Raw genomic sequence first — 17890 nt, 5'->3', positions numbered from 1 at the left:
TGGATTATATTGTGACTCCTTAGACTCCTATATATAGAAAGGAGGTTTTGTCATTTGTATCATCCAAGAATTGTTCATTTATGTAATGTAAAGGAGGTTGCCCCCTCGAAGAGGCTGAATTCTAAGGTGTTGATCTATCTTTTCTATCTTTTCTTGAGCTGGTTTCATAACAATGAGATGATGTCAGAGCAGTGATTACGAAACTATAGTGAGTTTGGTGAGGTAGAGGATTTTAGAGAGTGGACTCTTGAGCCAAGGAGTGCTCTCCTCTACCAGCTAGTGCATTCCTCCATTGTACAACCCCATTGTAGCTCGGGGGTCTGTGGGGAAGAAGAGTACCCAAGGAGTAGGCTAGGAGGTTAACCTGTGGGTCATCACATTCGGATCAAGAACGTCGTCATTCACTCTTGGAGGTGACCGACAACAAGGGAATACAAGTAACAACAAAGCAAGTGGAGTCTCGTCTTTTGGTGATTGGTACATATGTGTTGCAATATTATTTTGTATGATTGCTTTATGGTCTTAGTTAAACATATCTGTAAATTTTATGATATTTTCAGTGAAATAAAATGTAGGGATGTGTTAGACAATGCTGAATAAATTTGAACTCCCAATGTTTTTCTCTTCTGATTGTATTTTATTGTGATGGAAAAAAAAAAGAAAAATATATATAGGGTAGGTCCCTACATATCTCTCCACAACAAGTGAGTCCTAGGTTTCCTTTGGAGGCCCTTTCAAAACTCAACTTAAGAAAGGAGCTCAGGGGCGAAGAATATGATTTTGTTATGGAATGACTTGAGCCTTGCACCAGAGATGGAGAGGAAGTGGACATAGAAGGATCCAAATTAAGATTCTTCATAATATGTCCTTTAGACTCCTCCACCTTCCAATTATCAGTAATCCAAGGAGATGTGAGGATAGTTTCCCAAATATTCAAAATGGTCACCTCTTTTAGCACTGATATTGATATGCTCTTTGTACTAAAAACTCTGAGATTTCATTCTTTACATATATTCCAAAGGAAAAAACCTAACACCAACTTCCAAGCACGTGAAATGATATGCTTTTTGAATTTCAAACAACACCATTGATCCAATAGTGCCTTCAAATCTCTCGAAAATTGTCAATTGAAGCCAAAGATGTGAGGAAGAAGTTCTCAAATGTCACCTACAAAAGGATAGGAGAGAAATATATGCTCTGTCGAATCTTCCACTTGAAAAAAAGGTGACATAAAGGTGGTCTCTCATACCCCTTTCTACAAATATGATCCCAAGTGAGAAGTCACCCCCAAGTAAATAACCACAAATTGTTGACATTTTTGGCTACCATGAGCTTGCCCAAATTTGGGTCTACAAAAATGCCTTCTCCATGGACGAAAAATCGACAAGTAAGGAGTAGGATTCTTTAATAGAGAAAGAGCCAATATATTGCTGACCCCAACGTAAAATATCATTCTTTTGTTAGCTCCTAATCTTCTTATCTTCCAATGCTTTTTGAAACTCCTCCCAGGGATAGGTTGCATCAGTAGGAGGCCACTCACTTTTATCTTTCCATCATCCTCATAGCTGGTTATCTTCCAAAGGTTTCCAAAAGTCGGTCACCTTTTTTTTTCACCTAAAGCTTGAGTTAAGATTTTAATAGGTTGGAAACTCTCCTTCTCTACCAAATGGGGAAACTCTTGCCAGGCGTCCTCTAAGAGAAGACGTCGTTTTTACTCCTTTTACATCCCAATTCCTCACTATCTGCTCCTCGTGTGTGGCCAAGGGCACATACTTCCTGAGTCAAATGCACTTCCAGAGTTCAGGACCTCCCTTAACCCAAAGCCACCAAAGTTTCATACCATATGTTTTATTAATCTATTTTGGATCATGTAAATCCAATCTGCCTGCCCATTTGGGTTTGATTAGTTTATCCCACCCTAGAAGAGACCAATGTCATGCTTTAATTGAGACTATCCAAAGGAAATCACACCATAGGGATCAAAGGTGATTACAAATTGTTTTCAGAATTGGCATAACCAATATTCGATAGTTTGGTAGTGTCTGCAACAGAGATTTGGTAAACACCAATCTACCTGTGAAGTTAAGGGCCCGAAATGGCCAATTTCTGACCTTCAATCGAAATCTCTCTACAAGGTCTTCCCAACTTAATACCTGATTATAATATAAGACCATAAGCACTCCCAAATATTTAGAAGGAAACTGAGCCACCAGAAACCCCAATGTTCGATTCAAGTGAGCCTGTATAGCTTCATGGCAGTTAAAAAGGAAGATATTGGTTTTATCGTTGTTTACTAATGTTCCAGAGGCCTCCATAAAAGTTTGAAAAATTTTCTATAATCCTCTCACTTCCTTTAAAGTGGGTGGTCCAAAGAGAACAATGTCGTCAACAAATTGTTGATGAGTTATAGATAGATTTTCACCAAACAGACGTAGACCAGAATTATGACCCAAAGAACATGATTTCTTATACATTATCCCAAGCCCTTCCATCGCCAAAATGAAAAGAAATAGATAGAGAGGATCATCTTGAATCAAACCTATTTAGGAATTGAAGGTAGACGAAGGTGACCCATTAATCAATATAGAGAAGAAGGCATATGAGATTAAAGAGCCTACCCATGAAATCCATTGTCTTGAAAATCCAAAAGCAGCTAAAACCTGTAACAAATAGTCCGAAATTATCCAATCATAGGCCTTACACAAATCTATTTTGATCATCATACTTGGACATTTTGTAACCCTTAAAGGATGGATAATTTCTCGAGTCACAATTATGCCATCTGTAATTTGTCGACCATCCACAACACTAGTTTGTTTTGGGGATACTAAACTTGGAAGTAGGGGCTTCAGGCAATTCACTATTATCATAGACATAATTTTATAGATTACGTTACACAGGGCAATAGGGTGAAAGACATTGGGCTCCTCTGAATGACCATATTTTGGAATAAGGGTGAAAAATGTTGTATTAAGACTGGCACAAATCGATTGAGTTTGTCTCGATTCTTCCACTAGTTCATATATCTCTGTACTAAGAAACCCCTAATATGCTTTAAAAAAATCCAAGGTGAAGCCATTAGGACTTGACAACTTATTCCTGGGTTTTTGAACGAGATTGGTCTCATGAGGGCCACATTCTGATCCCTACTAATAAGCTGAGGTATATGTTGAAGGACTAAATTAATAGTTGATTGCCTCATAAGAGAGCTCTTCGACAAAATACCTTGATAATACCTCACCAATTTAGATTCTATTTCTAGATGGAGGATCTTCCTATCCCCATCAACTCCAAGAATTGAGAAGATTATGTTATTATGACGATGTTGCAACATAGAATTTTGAAAAAAATTGGAATTATTTTCTCCCTTCTTTAGCCATTATACCCTAGATTTATGTTTCTAAAGGATTTCTTCCCGTTTCTGTCATTGTCCCAATTTATGGAGAGTCAACCCCTCCTCTATTACGAGTTCAGGGGATCTGCCCTCCAAGATCATGCATTATTGAGTCCTTCGCCATCAATCTTCTATTATAGATTTATCTTAAAAAATGTTACCAAATTCCTACTTATTCCACGCTTTTATTTGATCCTTTAAGGCCTTAGGCTTTAATTGAAACGTGTGCATTTTGGACTTACCTTGAATGTGAATGTCCAACCACCAATTATTTAAGGGTTCAAAAAAACTAGGCACTTGTAACCAAAAAAATTCAAACTGGAAGGGTCGATTCTGCGGGGCTTCCTTCAAGTTCAACTCTAGCCTAAATGACCAATGGTCTAACCCAAGCCATGGTAAAATGACGGCTTATACAAAAACGTCTTTATGCAAAAGCTCCACGGATAGGAGAAAATGATCCAACTGAATTGTTATTTGGTGTCTTCCTCCTCGTCATTTATTCCAAGTATGAAGACCATTAATAATAGGTATATCAACCAACTGAAGTTGCTCTATAAAACTGTCAAAGGAGTCCAATTTTGGATCCAACTTATGAACTCCTCCTTTTTTCTCATTCAACAATATAATGAGATTAAAATCCCTGCCAATAATCCATAAATAATATCTGATCAATTGGTTAGAGGCCAAGAGTTTCTCCAAAAAATGAAGCTTGTCTCTCACTGTAGAGGGACCATACACCATTGTTAAAGAGACAAGTTCTTTCGTCACTAGATAATGAAACCACCCTGTCAATATTCTTGGACTAACCATCCAGTATTGGAAAATCACCTCTAAAGGGTTCCACAAAATCGCTAGGGTACTTGCACTACCCTTCGCATCGAGAATCATAGTTTGACGACCCTTCTAGCATTTATAAAAAAATGCGAGCAATTTATCCCCCATAAGTTTAGTTTTTTGCAAAATTACAATCATGGTTTTATCCACCCTAATCATGTTTCTTAGATATCATTGTTTCCCCTTAATATTTAATCCCTTGATATTCCATCATAAAATCTTCATGATGAAGGTTTTTGATGGGGAAAAAATAGCTCTAATATAGTAGTTACTTGGCCAAAGTTAACTAAATTCTCCCTGGTACTTTGCAATGATTCCTTTTTAGGTTTTCACCCCTTTTTTTGAGGTCTTTTATTAGGATATTTTTCCCTTTTTGATTAAAAGCTTGAATGGACCAAGCCCCTTTCCCTTCTCTAGATGACTACCTTTGTTTGGTCTTCCCATTTATGTAGGCTACTGCATATTGCTCCAGGTTCTCTTTAGATAATTCCCGGAGATCCTGTTTTTCCCATTCATTCAACAAACCAACCAAGACACACTCTTCTCCTGAAAGCTCGTTCAGATCTTTCTTTGTTAATTAGGCTACTTTTTCAATTCTTGGTAAGTCAAAATAGTCAAAGTCTTCCTCTTGAATTGCTTCTTTCGCCAATTTCCTCTTCTGAGGTCATTTATCTTATGCTGATGCCGAATATTTGTCAGTCATTAGAATATCTTCTGGGATGTTAGGGTCTTCCTCCATTGCCTCCAAGGTCGAGAAGGAATTCTTGTCCTCCATTTGCTGCTAGGGTTGAAAATTTTGACCCCTCTGGTTTCGTCTTCTTGCTACGACCTTGGTGAAACCCTCAGTCCCCAGTGTTACTCCAACAATTTTCTCCTTTGAAGACCTATTGAGATTGAAAGAAGACCTAACAATCTCAATAGAGATGACGGCTGGAAGATTAGTAGGTGTTGGATCCCTGCCCTTTCATCTTAGTTCGCCCCCCCCCGCCCCCGCCCCCTTCATCTTTTTCGCTTTCGTCGTGCCTCTTTCCGGTCCTTCTCCTTCTATGTTATATCATTCCTTTCCCGCATTTGCCGAGTTGATATTGGTATTCATAATCTTAACAGTTTTTTATTTACTCATTTTTATTTTTATTTTTTATCCTTTTTTTTTTTTAATTTTTAATTTTTTTTTTTTTTTTTATCTATTAACGAATACATATTAGTATTATTAGTATTATTATTATTTATTTATTTATTTATTATTTATTTTTATTTTATCTTATTTTATTTAATTTAATTTATTTTTATTTTTATTTTTTATTTTTTTATTTTTTTTATTTTTATTTTATTTTTATTTTTTATTTTTATTATTTATTTATTTATTTATTTTTTCGTAAGTAGCCCTTATATATTATTATTATTTTATATAGTATATATTTTACTATGTCTTTCATAACTAATCTATATTATTTTATATCTTAATTTATTTAATTATTGTTTTTCGTAACTAACTTTTATATAGTGTTATTTTACAATTTATATATTAACGAATATATATTATTTTCATTTTTATTTTTAGTATTTCTTTAATCTACTTATTTATCTACTAACGAACATTTATTATTATTATTTATTTAATTGCTTATTTTTATTTTTATTTTATTGAACTATTAACTTACATGTACCTTAGGTATATAAATGTTAGGTCTCCATTATAACTATTTCCCATTTAATAAAATTTTTAATTATTAAATTAATAATGTAACCCCATTCTAATATATTTATAGGTATGGTCATTAACTGTCTTCCTCTAAATAATCAATTTGACTTTTTGACTGTCTCTTGGTCAAATCTAGCCGTTGATCTAGATAGTTGTTGGAGGCCCTGCTCAGACTATTTAACTTGCAAAGCTGGATCTGTTTCTTCAACTTGTCCTGACGATGAGCCACACTTGCTGGCTCGAAACGCGTCGACAAAGATCTCTTTCTATATGTGATTTACGCCGAAGCTCTTCTTACAAATTTTCTCCTTCCTTAGCAACGAGCAATATTTAAACACATGACCATGCTTATGAGATTGGTGACACCGAAAAGGTACAAGTTTGTAGTCAAGTGGTTGATTCCATATGTCTCCTTGATAATCAAACTCTATAGATTTCGACAAGGGCTGAGAGATATTCATGTACACATATAAACGTGCATAAGACATGTTCTTACATGGTTTAGTGACCTCCAAATTCTTTACAAAATGCCCTAAAGCGTGCCCAATGCCTTCTAGAATTTCTAGAATCCAAAAATCGACAGAAGGGGGTATAGTCGTACCCAAACTGGTGCCGCTGAAAACTCCCCTTTGTCTTGATTAAAACAAGCTTCCCAATGTCTGATATAGAGCCCAACATTATTATAGAAATAGGGCCCTCCCTAAAAAATTTGGGCTTTATCCTCTAGATTTGAAAATATTACCGTGAAGAAACCCTTCGGCCCTAATCTTAAGTCAACTTCCCCTTTAGGTTGCCAGGTCTGTGGAATCCATATCTTCAACTCTCTCTCCGTAGGCCAACCTCCGATAAATTTACATATAAAAGCATGGTCTCTCATACGCTTTTGATGGTCATCTAGGTATTTTGAAGGTACTACAAACAAGGGTTTTTTGAAGCCTTCAAGATACATTGACCCCTAAAGCCTGCTTGCCATTTATCACCTAGAATAGGTGATTGCAGAGACCCAGAAGTACCCCTAATTAGATCGCTTTTATCCCCTGGTGAAATAGATTTACCTGCCATAACATTTTAGGCATTTCAGAAAGAGGAAAAGGTCCCATTACCTTAACACTCATTCATCCAAGATTTCAGAAAAAGGAAAATGTCCCATTACCTTAACACTCATCCCGAGTCTTATGGGGTGATCAAGCCAAACAAACCTTACTATAGAGTGAACCACAACAAACCCTAATCTAACTATAAAAACTTGCTAGCTTAACGAGTCCATGGTATACAATCAATTTTTAATATTATTTCATTTTATTTCTTGATTATTAAAAGAAAAAAAACACGGACCCTTATCTCTAATTTCCCAAAGTTATTTTGTACGGAGAAAAAATGAAACCAAAGGAGGGCAGATACTATTAACACGATTTTGGACTAACAAATACTTTTTGAAAAATGTTTCAGTGATATTTTATAGTGCTGACAGCATTTTGTTTAGGGTTTTACAGCAAGTTCGATTGCATCCCCTCTCTCTCTGCTTACCCCAATACGATATGAGAAACGCCATCGTCTCCACATGGAAGAAAAACTCGCCCAGCCATTCCATCCCTCAATGCTTCTTTTCCACTTCCAGTGTCACCCCAGACATGCGCATTTCAACTTTCTGTCAGAACAACAGGCTTCAAGAGGCAGTGGAAACCCTCAGGCGTCTTCTTTTACATAAATCTGAACCCAACCCCACTCTCATGACTTGCAACCTTTTGTTAAGTAATCTTGTCAGGATCAGCATAAATTAATATTTTCTGTTTACAGACTTACTGTTGAAGCAGACATTATCCCAGATCTCATAACTTGGAACATTGTCATCAGTTGTCATTATTAAACAGGAAGAATGGATTACAGTCGAAGTGTTTGAAGGTTTGGAAGCACATGGGTATGTTCCAGATGTTGTAACCTTCAGTACCCTCATCAAAGGGTTGTGCAGGGTGGGCAACATAGAGGACGCTGTCGAACTTTTCAAACAAATGGTGGGCAAACGACAGGTTCCCAATCTTATTACATCTAATACTCTAATAGATGGGTTCTGCAAGACGGGGAAAACCCACGAAGCTTTCGGGTTGTTCGCTGTTATGCTGCGACACCATCACGTTTAACAACCTCATAAATGAACTATGCAAAGAAGGTAAGCTCCAAGAGGCCAACAAACTACTGTCTCAGATGTTAAAAGAAGGCATAAACCCGATGTTATTACATTTAATGCTCTGGTTGATGGCCTTTGCAAAGAATGCAAGCTGGATGAGGTTAGAATGCAAAAAATGTCCAGCGTAAACATATGCCCCAATGTTGTCACTTACAATACACTTATTTATGGTTTATGTAAGGAGGGTGACTTGAAGGAGGCCAGGAAGCTCTTCTATGAAATGCTCAACAAAAACATATTCCGTATACAGTACTGTTATTGATGGTTTGTGTAAGGAAGGCGAGTTGGAGGAGGCTAGCGAGCTCTTTCATGAGATGTCCGACAAAAAACATATGCCCTGATGTAATTACATACAGTGTGCTTATTGATGGTTTCTGTAAGGAAGGCACGCTGAAGGTGGCTATGAAGCTCTTCCATGAAATGCTTAACAAAGACATATGCCCAGATGTTACCACAACACTACACTTATTCATGGTTTCTGCAAGGAAAGACAATGGCAAGAGGCCACCAAGGTGCTTCGTGAGATGCTGGATAAGGGACACACTCCAGATGTTATCACATACTCTGTTTTTATTGATAGTTGTTGCAAAGAAGGTAAGCTTCAAGAAGCTCTACAGTTGTTAGATGTTATGGTGCAAACAGGCCATCAACCTGATGAATTTACATACAATACACTCATAAATGGGTTTTGCAAACTGGGTAATCTGGAGAAGGCCAAAGAGATCCTTCGAGAAATGTCAAAGAAAGGTTGCAAGCCTAACCTCGTTAGCTATAGTACATTGATAGATGGGCTCTGCAAGCATTGCGAGATAAATGAAGCTCAAAAAATATTCTATGATATGCAAAAACAGCGTTTGAGTCCTAATGTTGTGACGCACAACACATTGATCAATGGATTCTGCAAAGTGGGTAATTCTAAGGAGGCAATAAAGTTATTCAAACACATGCAAGACAACGTTGGTGTCCCTGATGAGATTACATATACCACCCTCATGGATGGACTATGCAAGGAATGCACACACGAGGAGGCCAATAGCATATTGCAAGAGATCTTAAAAAAGGTTTGATACTAGAGGTGTGACATTCACCAGCAAATAGCAGCCTCTGTAAATATACCGGTGAAATGGACGTGGAGAGATTCAGGAAGAGGGATCGATTCACGAATTGCAATAGGTGACTTTGGTAACAATGCAGTAGGCAAGATACCTGAAACAGGGTTGCTGGCTGAGCTTGATGAAATGATTTGACCGGAATTTCATACGAGTGCACTTGGTGTTTGATCTGAAAACGCATTTGATTTAGTGTGTCGTGGGCTGCACATCCTAATTAAATGCTCGACCTGTTCAATCTAAAACGGGTTGGGCCTGGTGGTTGGTGTGTTTAAAACTGCAAAGTGCTCACATTAATAACCAGCAAATGGTTTGTAAATACGCTTCATGGGTTGTCAGTTGGACATTGGAATCCTAATATGGTTGACATTGATAAGGTGGACATTGCAAATCTCAATAGTGGTAGGGGAGATTCGTGAATCAGGGTATGTTAACACAATTTCTTCCCACTTTTTGGTAAATAGTTTATTATGGTTTGTTATTCGGCATATAGTGGTCTTCGCTGACCACCAACAAATACGAAGGAAAAGCTCTTCATACCCCATTTTTGTGATTGAAAAAATGGAGGAGTTTTGTTTATTGTAACTGAAAAAGAACTGTATCTTATAACTGAAAAGGGAGCTATGAAAGACGGCAGCGGCATGGGTGGTGGGGTATCTTTTTCTTTCGAAAGAAGAACCAGAAGCAATGTGTGAGTTCGGGAGAGAAAATCTTGGTGAGAAAAGCTTAGAGGGAGTGCCTTCATTGCATTCCTCTCCCTCAGTCATGTAAATATTTCTTTCTGCAAGAAAGTTCAGTTCTGTGTGTGGTTTAGTGGGTTGTGTTTGTTGTTAGTGTATTAGTGCCTACAATCTCGTTTGGCATTTTGTTGCAAATTGTCTCAATAATAATATGTTCTTGAGAACTGAACTAACACAATTGTAATAGAATGTCTATTTTTAATGCCGTTATAGATGCATGATAATAGTTTTTGAGTTCTGATTTTTTTCATGAGCATTTGGATTCGTGAATTCTAAGTGAGCATTTGAGACAATAATTTGAGAACTGCTTCATACCTCTGCTTGTGAATTATAATGCCTCGTGACTATATTTTTAAATGGCTATATCTTTGTGAAAGTTAACAATGTGATTCTCGATCCTGCACTTGATGTGCATATCTGTTATTGAGTACTTCCGAATCTTGATATGTCACCTCTGTCAGTGGGTTCGATATCTTGATAAATTCGAGTTGCTTTGTTTGATTTGGTAACTCATATCAGTTTTGTTGTAGATCGATCTCCTTCCAATTGCATTTCCCTCTAGTCAGCCAGAGATAATAGCTCTCATTCCCTGTTGCCTTTTAGGGGTCGGGCAGTCTGAGTCCACATGTGTTATATGATCATTACAATGGACAAAACCCTCCTTGGAACACCAATGTTAGAAGAAATTTACCTCATACTGGAGTTTCGAGTATTATGTTGTTCCTGCTTACAGTGGATGCTCTGTGGTGTTCAAACCGCCTGAGAGCAAGAGGATAACAGAACATATTGCGAGTTTCAGCTTTTTCCAGTCTAAGAAAAAAAAGAACAGCACTCATACAGGTGTGATTGGGCTGCTCATCTTTGCAGGCCTCTGAACAACTCGATGACAAATGTAAGTATTTATTGGTTTGAAGAGAGGCTGCAAAACTTTGCTGAGGTGCATGCAACAGGATTCTATGGATGGTTTCCTTTATTGCTTCCAATAGAGCTCTCTGGAGTGCTACCGATCCCAGGTTTGGCATTTACAAAAATTGAGTCATTCTCGAAAATGAGGTAACATTCTCTGTAATGGCAGAACGTGGAAATGTTGTTTTCATGATATTAAGGGAATGATGTGATTCAGCTTATATATTTCCTTACCTGCCTATGCTATCAGTGGTGGTGCTGTGAAGATACTTACGAGTTTTCTTATGCACAACACTCATGCGTGCAATGCTCTAATAGTGATTTCTTGGTAAGGTTCCCAACAGATTTATTTGTACCCCGAATAAATTTATACTTAAAAATTGCTCATCTTACATTCATAATATGCCCTCCTGCCAATTGGAAATTAGTCTTGAATTTCTACAAATTACACAATTTATGTCATACTGAAACATTTTTTATGCCCAGTTTGATGATTTAAAGCATCTGTTTGAGATATTGCATATATGTATTACGTACTCCCTTTTGAGAGTTTATGTGGACTATGGATTTAACTCTGTTTCTTGGATGTGAAGCACAGATTCTTAAGGAGAAGGCCGTAATGAAGGTTTTGTCTCCCTCATTATCTGTACCACAGATCCTCTGCATGCATGCCAATCAATATTTTGCTGCTATTTTGTTGAACACATATCCAGCTTGTCCTTTGGCAGCAATTCTACATGCCCCATTGAAAGAAGCTTCTGCTTGATTTTCTTTTCTGGTAGCTATGGAGGTATCACACAAGGATTTTCTATTTTGGTAGCTGGATACAAGGATGTTTTACATAATATTCTAGTAGTTGGCCATAAGGTCTATTTTGTTGAACACATATCTAGCTTGTCCTTTGGCAGCAATTCTACATGTGCCACTGAAAGAAGCTTATGCTTGATTTTCTTTTCTGGTAGCCGTGGAGGTATCACACAAGGATTTTCTATTCTGGTAGCCGGATACAAGGATGTTTTACATAATATTCTAGTAGTTGGCCATAAGGTCCATTTTCATGATATATGAGATGACGTAAGTACCAACACTTCCAGGAGTCATAACTTCTTGCCCAGAGCTTAGAATGTAGCATGAAATAGTCAATGGAAAGCTCTTGGATAGGAGCATCCAATCGTGTCATTAAAATTAGGGAATTAGTAAAGATGCCTTGGTGGGATAGATGCTTGGGGTATAAATAGGCAAAATTGGGAAAATAGGCCAAAATTCAGAAGGCCATAACTTTCAGGTCACATCTCATAATTGGGGCATATGGATAGTCAGCAGAAATCTCATGAAGTGCAAAATCTAGTGGTCCATCCACAATTTGAAATTGATCAACATAACTTGTCAGGAAATCAAAAGAAAGCTTATGTTGGCCAACAAGAGTAAAAATGTCCATGGTTTCATAAAATGCAGAGTTTTTGATGTCTAATTTAGCATAATGACTACCAGAAATTGTTAAAAGCACAATACAAAATTGAAGTGCAGATACAATAAAGAAAGATATTATAAGGGCACTCAAGTAGGGTTTTATCGAAGGTCCACTCTCAAGTTCTCAAATGCCATTGATGGAACTGGTCAAGTTAGATGTGGACTTGATTCCATATTCAATGGCACAAGGGTAAGGTGATTTAAGTTAGTGTATTGATTAAAAGGATAGAATGCATCTAAACAATCATTGTCAATGGTTAGTATAAATTGGGTTTCAATAGAAAAAACAGAGACAAACCCAAGTATCACAGCCACTTCATGAGCAATGAAAGGATGACAGTTATGAGGACCCTTATGAGCTCTTGGTTTCTAGGTTTGATACTCTTAAAGAGAATGCGCAGCAAAGGTGTGGAAGATGATTGCAGAAAGCAAGGACTTGTGAGTATCCTTACCTTTACAGGTGGTTACTATGTGTAACCAACCAACCATGTCAGAGACAAGAAGCAAGGAGCAAATTGGCAAGGGGATTAAATTTCATCAATATGCATGGCCAGTGATCTTAAATCCAAAGGAGGTAAAATTAACAATGATGGTTGCAAGTATGATTACAATAAAGGAAGGGATGCATTCTTCATGTAGGAGTGCATCATCTCTATGGGCAAGTAGGTGAGAGCTGAAGGGAGTTGCAAGTCAGGGGCTAACAGGTTGTGCTTAAAGAATTTAAAACAAGAGATTCACTTGTGTATTAGAGTGCATGGTGAGAGTAGGGCAAGTACACGAAATTTAGTGGGTGGAATGATGAATGTCCATTCACTCAAAAAGGTGCTACTAGTGACATGAATCAGGGCATTATGTGCATAATGCTTCCAAGAGGATACAAACAAAGTTCAAATAGAATTATTACATAAATAGATGTGGACTCCAGGACTAATTAAAGTCTAAGACAATTCGAGATGGTGGAAAGAGGAACCATAATAGGGATACCAAGTTAGAGTAGGTTGCAGCACTCAAAGAAGGATGACAAAGAAATGGGAATTCTTGATGTATATATAGAATATTCAGAATATTCCAAGGGTGTTGAGTGCAGTTTCAATATAGAATGGGATGTCAAATTAAGGGGGACACAAGCAGGGTACTGATTTCTGAAAGGGAAATTATGAGCGTACATGAGGAAGAAAGTATTACAATGCTTAGTATTGGTTGTAACAGGATGGAATCTGAAAGCAAACCATCTAAAATGGAAAGGGAACCAATTGAGATGCTATAAAATTTTCGAAGTACCAACTGAGGGTACAAGGGAATGTATAAAGAGTCAAACTCTCTAAAATAGTCTTTATGAAGCCAAGAAAAGAAGATATACATGCTAAATCTGTAAAGGGAACGTCAAAAGAGTCAAACTCTCTAAAATAGTCTCTATGAAGCCAAGAAAAGAAGATGTACATGCTAATTTACAAAATGTTGGAATATTGACTAAAGAAGTTAAGCTTGAGGCCCAATTGGTCAAGGAAGTGGATATCAAGGAATTGACATCAACATAATATATGTTGGGCTTGTATGGTTGGGCATGTATGGTGGCCAAGAGTGATTTGATTAACAAATGCTTAAAAGGAGAGCAATTGCGAAAAAATGAGAAGTGTGCAAGCACAAAAGTTTCAACTGGAATAAAATTAAAACAAGGTTATCTACAAGTACATAAAGGAAACAACTGTAAGGTGGCAATACAAGTACATATTGGTTGACGTTCGATGCGTATTGTAGTAGAAGGACTAAAGGGATAGTACAAAGGCTGTAAAGATCCAAGAGGATTACTGGACAGCGATATGTAGCACAGGAGATGGAATAAGAATGCATACTAAAAATGCATGTTTGGTGCATATAGGCATGCACTAGAGCATGCGAAATTGTTGAACATGCCTACAAGATGTGGATTAAGAATAGTCTGTTGTCATGGATGAAATAAAATTGTCATTATGATGGCAAGTTGCTAACATTGGATTGTGCATCTAAGAAATGGTTTATTGCATGGCTGAAGATGTTGACGACGCTATTGCATATGATAATTTTCCATCCACATACACACACATGGCGATGTTAAAACGCTAAGGATAAGGAAAGGAAGCATATGAGCTTGTACAAGAGACAGATTTGATCTGGTAGCAACCATTTAATTAAGTTCAGCCAAATGGGTAAATTGATATGTTTATGATGCATGAATGCTTAAGGGAATTTGGGTAAGGATTCCCTAGCCAAAGTGAACATATGAAGTGATGATATTGTGTGCATGGAATGCATGTATGGGAGTGGTATAATGGGAGTACTATACCAGTTGGTGTGGTAAAGGTAGGAGGTCCTAAAAGTTATAAAAGTTGTTAATGCTTAAATGCATTCATATTAAAACAGATGGCATGTAGTGTATAGTGGTTATGGGTAATAGCCAAAGAAAGTCAAGGGATATATCCTGCTATAAATATGAATGCCAACAAAGCTAGCCATGTGTGAAGCCATATGGAGATGGATATGGAGAGGTTATAGCACTACAAAAATATACAATGATATCCTTACTTTTGATTGATGTTTGGGCTATATCATTTTTTGTCAACACTAAAGAGCACAAAAGGACTAGAGTCCTTTGTGTTGTATTTGGGTTGAAAAAGAAGGCATCCAAATGATTGAGCTAGTACTAGGGAATTAGGTGGATGATGTATCAAGGTGCTGGCTAGATCTTGCAAAATTCACCATGGTAGAATACACCTAGAAATGGTGTTCTAAAAGCAATGCAAGGAAGCATTGAATAAGTATGCATGAGAAATTACAAGTGTGTAAATGGTGAGCATTCACACTTGCATGTTAATATATTGTGAATACGCTTGAAGGCATTGTTATATACATTCAGTGAATGCATGCATATGCTATATTTTATGGAAATGATTATGCTAGCAACTAAACTTATGAATTTATTACTAAATCTTGTATACGAGAGCATTTTAGTAGTTAAAAGAGTTTTTAAAAAGTAATCATAGGTTAAAGTAGTCATTGTGAGAAGACTACATGACAGCTCTTTCAAGAGGACATATCTATAAAAAAAAATGGTTGAAAGAAAGAAAGCTCGTGAAGAAGGCCACAATGATGACATTGGACCCTATGGTTTCCTAGGAATGCTACATAATGATTCCCAATGAATGTATGGTAGCAAGTTGGCACTCTCTTTGCTTTCATCACCTTGGCAAACAAAGGATCACTCGACGAACTACAACGCAGAGAAGGGGGTGCTTGAGCTCGGAGGGCGAGTATGACAAGGGAGAGGCAACTTAGAAATGCATATGGCCGAAATAAAAAAGGTGTGTGAGCTAAAATCTTTTTCTTATAGCAGAATTGTAAAGCACAACACAACACCAAATATAAGTATTAATTTACGAATATAAATTTATTTTTGAATAATTATTACATTTTGGAGTTGAAAACTCTTGTGGATAAAATAAGTATTACATGATAATGGTTATAACATGTATGTTTTCTTAATGGTTGTTATAGGAATGATTGAAGAATATAGTATGTAGTGGGTACTAGGTAGAACTGGAAGAAAAGAGCTTGAAACTAAAGAGGAGAAGAGAAGACTAAATTCCAGGGGACTTGTTATAGGTTGAGTGTTATTTTTAAGTATGTTCTATGCTTAGAGCTATTTATTTCAATTTTCATAGTTAACTCAATATCTTTTCCAGATTAGCAATCACATCAGCATTAAAGTAAACTACATATAGAACATAAACATAAATTGCAGAAGAAAAGGCAAGACAAGAGGACACAAGATGTGGCGCTAGCCAAGGACAAACCCCAATGTGGGGAAACCCTTGATCAATTCTTCTTTTATGTTCTTCAATAGTTCAACAGAAAGAGAGAGAGAGAGAGAGAGTACATTTACAACAGAAGTCAACACTTCGACTTTTCTAGATAAGAGCAGAGATCATCTCTAAGAAGATGATACATGAGATCAGTTGAAGACATGCTGCTTCAACTGATTCTCCAAGGTGACTCCTTCATCTCTCATTGCGCTGCATCTCATCACCATGCTGCACCTCACTGTGCTGCACCATGCTGCACCCATCATCACAATGGTGGACCTTATGATTGCTGCACCTTATGCTGCACTGTTGTCCCATGTGCCATGGTTGAACCATGTTGTCATACTGCATGTCTCATGTGCTTGCAACACCATGCTTGCCACTGCTATCCATGCTGTCCATGCTTGTTGTTGCACCATGCTTGCTGCTGTACCATGTGCCTTCTTCCATGTCACAACTGCTGCCTCACTTTGCCTTGCCATACCTTGCAGTTGTCCCATATGTCTTAGCATACCTAGCTGCTATCCATGTGTCTTAGCAACACCATGTCACCTTGTTGTCCCATGCATGTTAGCAACACTATGTCACCTTGTTGTCCCATTCATGTTAGCAACACTATGTCCATGCTGTCCCATGCATGTTAGCAGCACTATGTCCCCTAGTTGTCCCATGCATGTTAGCAACACTATGTCCTTTGCTGTCCCAACATAGTTGCTATACATTGCTGCTGTCCTATGTGACTTTGCAGCACTATGTAGCCCGTTGTCCATGCATCTTGCCAACACCATGTAGCCCAGTGGTATATTTACTTCGCTGCACTAGTTTGCAACACCATATAACGTTGCTGCCATGTGTTGTTTCACCACGTTGCACTACTACACTACATCACTGGATAGGGCAACACGCTACAACCCTTATCTTCCATACAATCAGTGAGGCAACCTTCTAAACACTGCGTTTCTCCAAGGGGATAACCCTCCATACCTACGCTATTTCTTTTGGCCTTGTTTGACTGCGGTTCAGGCCACGTTGTCCCTTCAACTCCTTCATATTGCGGTTAAGGTCACGCTGTCCCTTTAGCCCCTTTACATTGTTTAAGGAAGCCTCCATGCTGTTCCTTTGACCCCTTATGTTGCGGCTATCACTCCGCTATCCACACATCTGTTCCTCGGCCTAATCTACCCAGCGTTATGCACTTGGAACAACCCACCCTTACCACGTTGTCACCTACAACAAACCCTCACTGTGGCCCATAAACTTGATTGCGTTAGGGCTGAATTAGATCAACATTTAGGGTTGGATTACACCAGCGTTTAGGGCAGCCTTTAGGTCTGTGTTAGGGCACCCTTTAGTCTGCGTCTAGGGTTGCCTTCCATCTGTGTCTAGGGAAACCTCTTTTCCTCCAACGTCTAGGGCTTCCACTCCTAGATTTCTCTGGGAAGTGGTATAGTTTGAGGGACTATAGAGCATAGAAGGGGTACACTTCCTTGTGTTCTACAAGAAAAGGGGAATGAAAGATTGATTGGTTGGAAATGCTCTAAGAGCAAATAAATGCACCTTGATGTAAAGCTTATGCATGTGTATTATGGTGCGCTAAGGACAATCCATAAATAAGGGAAAGGGGAATGTTACATCTCTAGGTTGACCCCTGTATGTATTTGAAATATTGTTATTAGGCTAGTGAGCTAAGATGTGTTGGGCTTGCATGCTT

Source organism: Pinus tabuliformis, chromosome 8, assembly GCF_031772625.1.
Source record: "Pinus tabuliformis cultivar Carrire ecotype Pingquan chromosome 8, CPIR1, whole genome shotgun sequence".
Lineage (NCBI taxonomy): Eukaryota > Viridiplantae > Streptophyta > Pinopsida > Pinales > Pinaceae > Pinus > Pinus tabuliformis.
Note: the sequence above shows the minus strand (reverse complement) of the source record.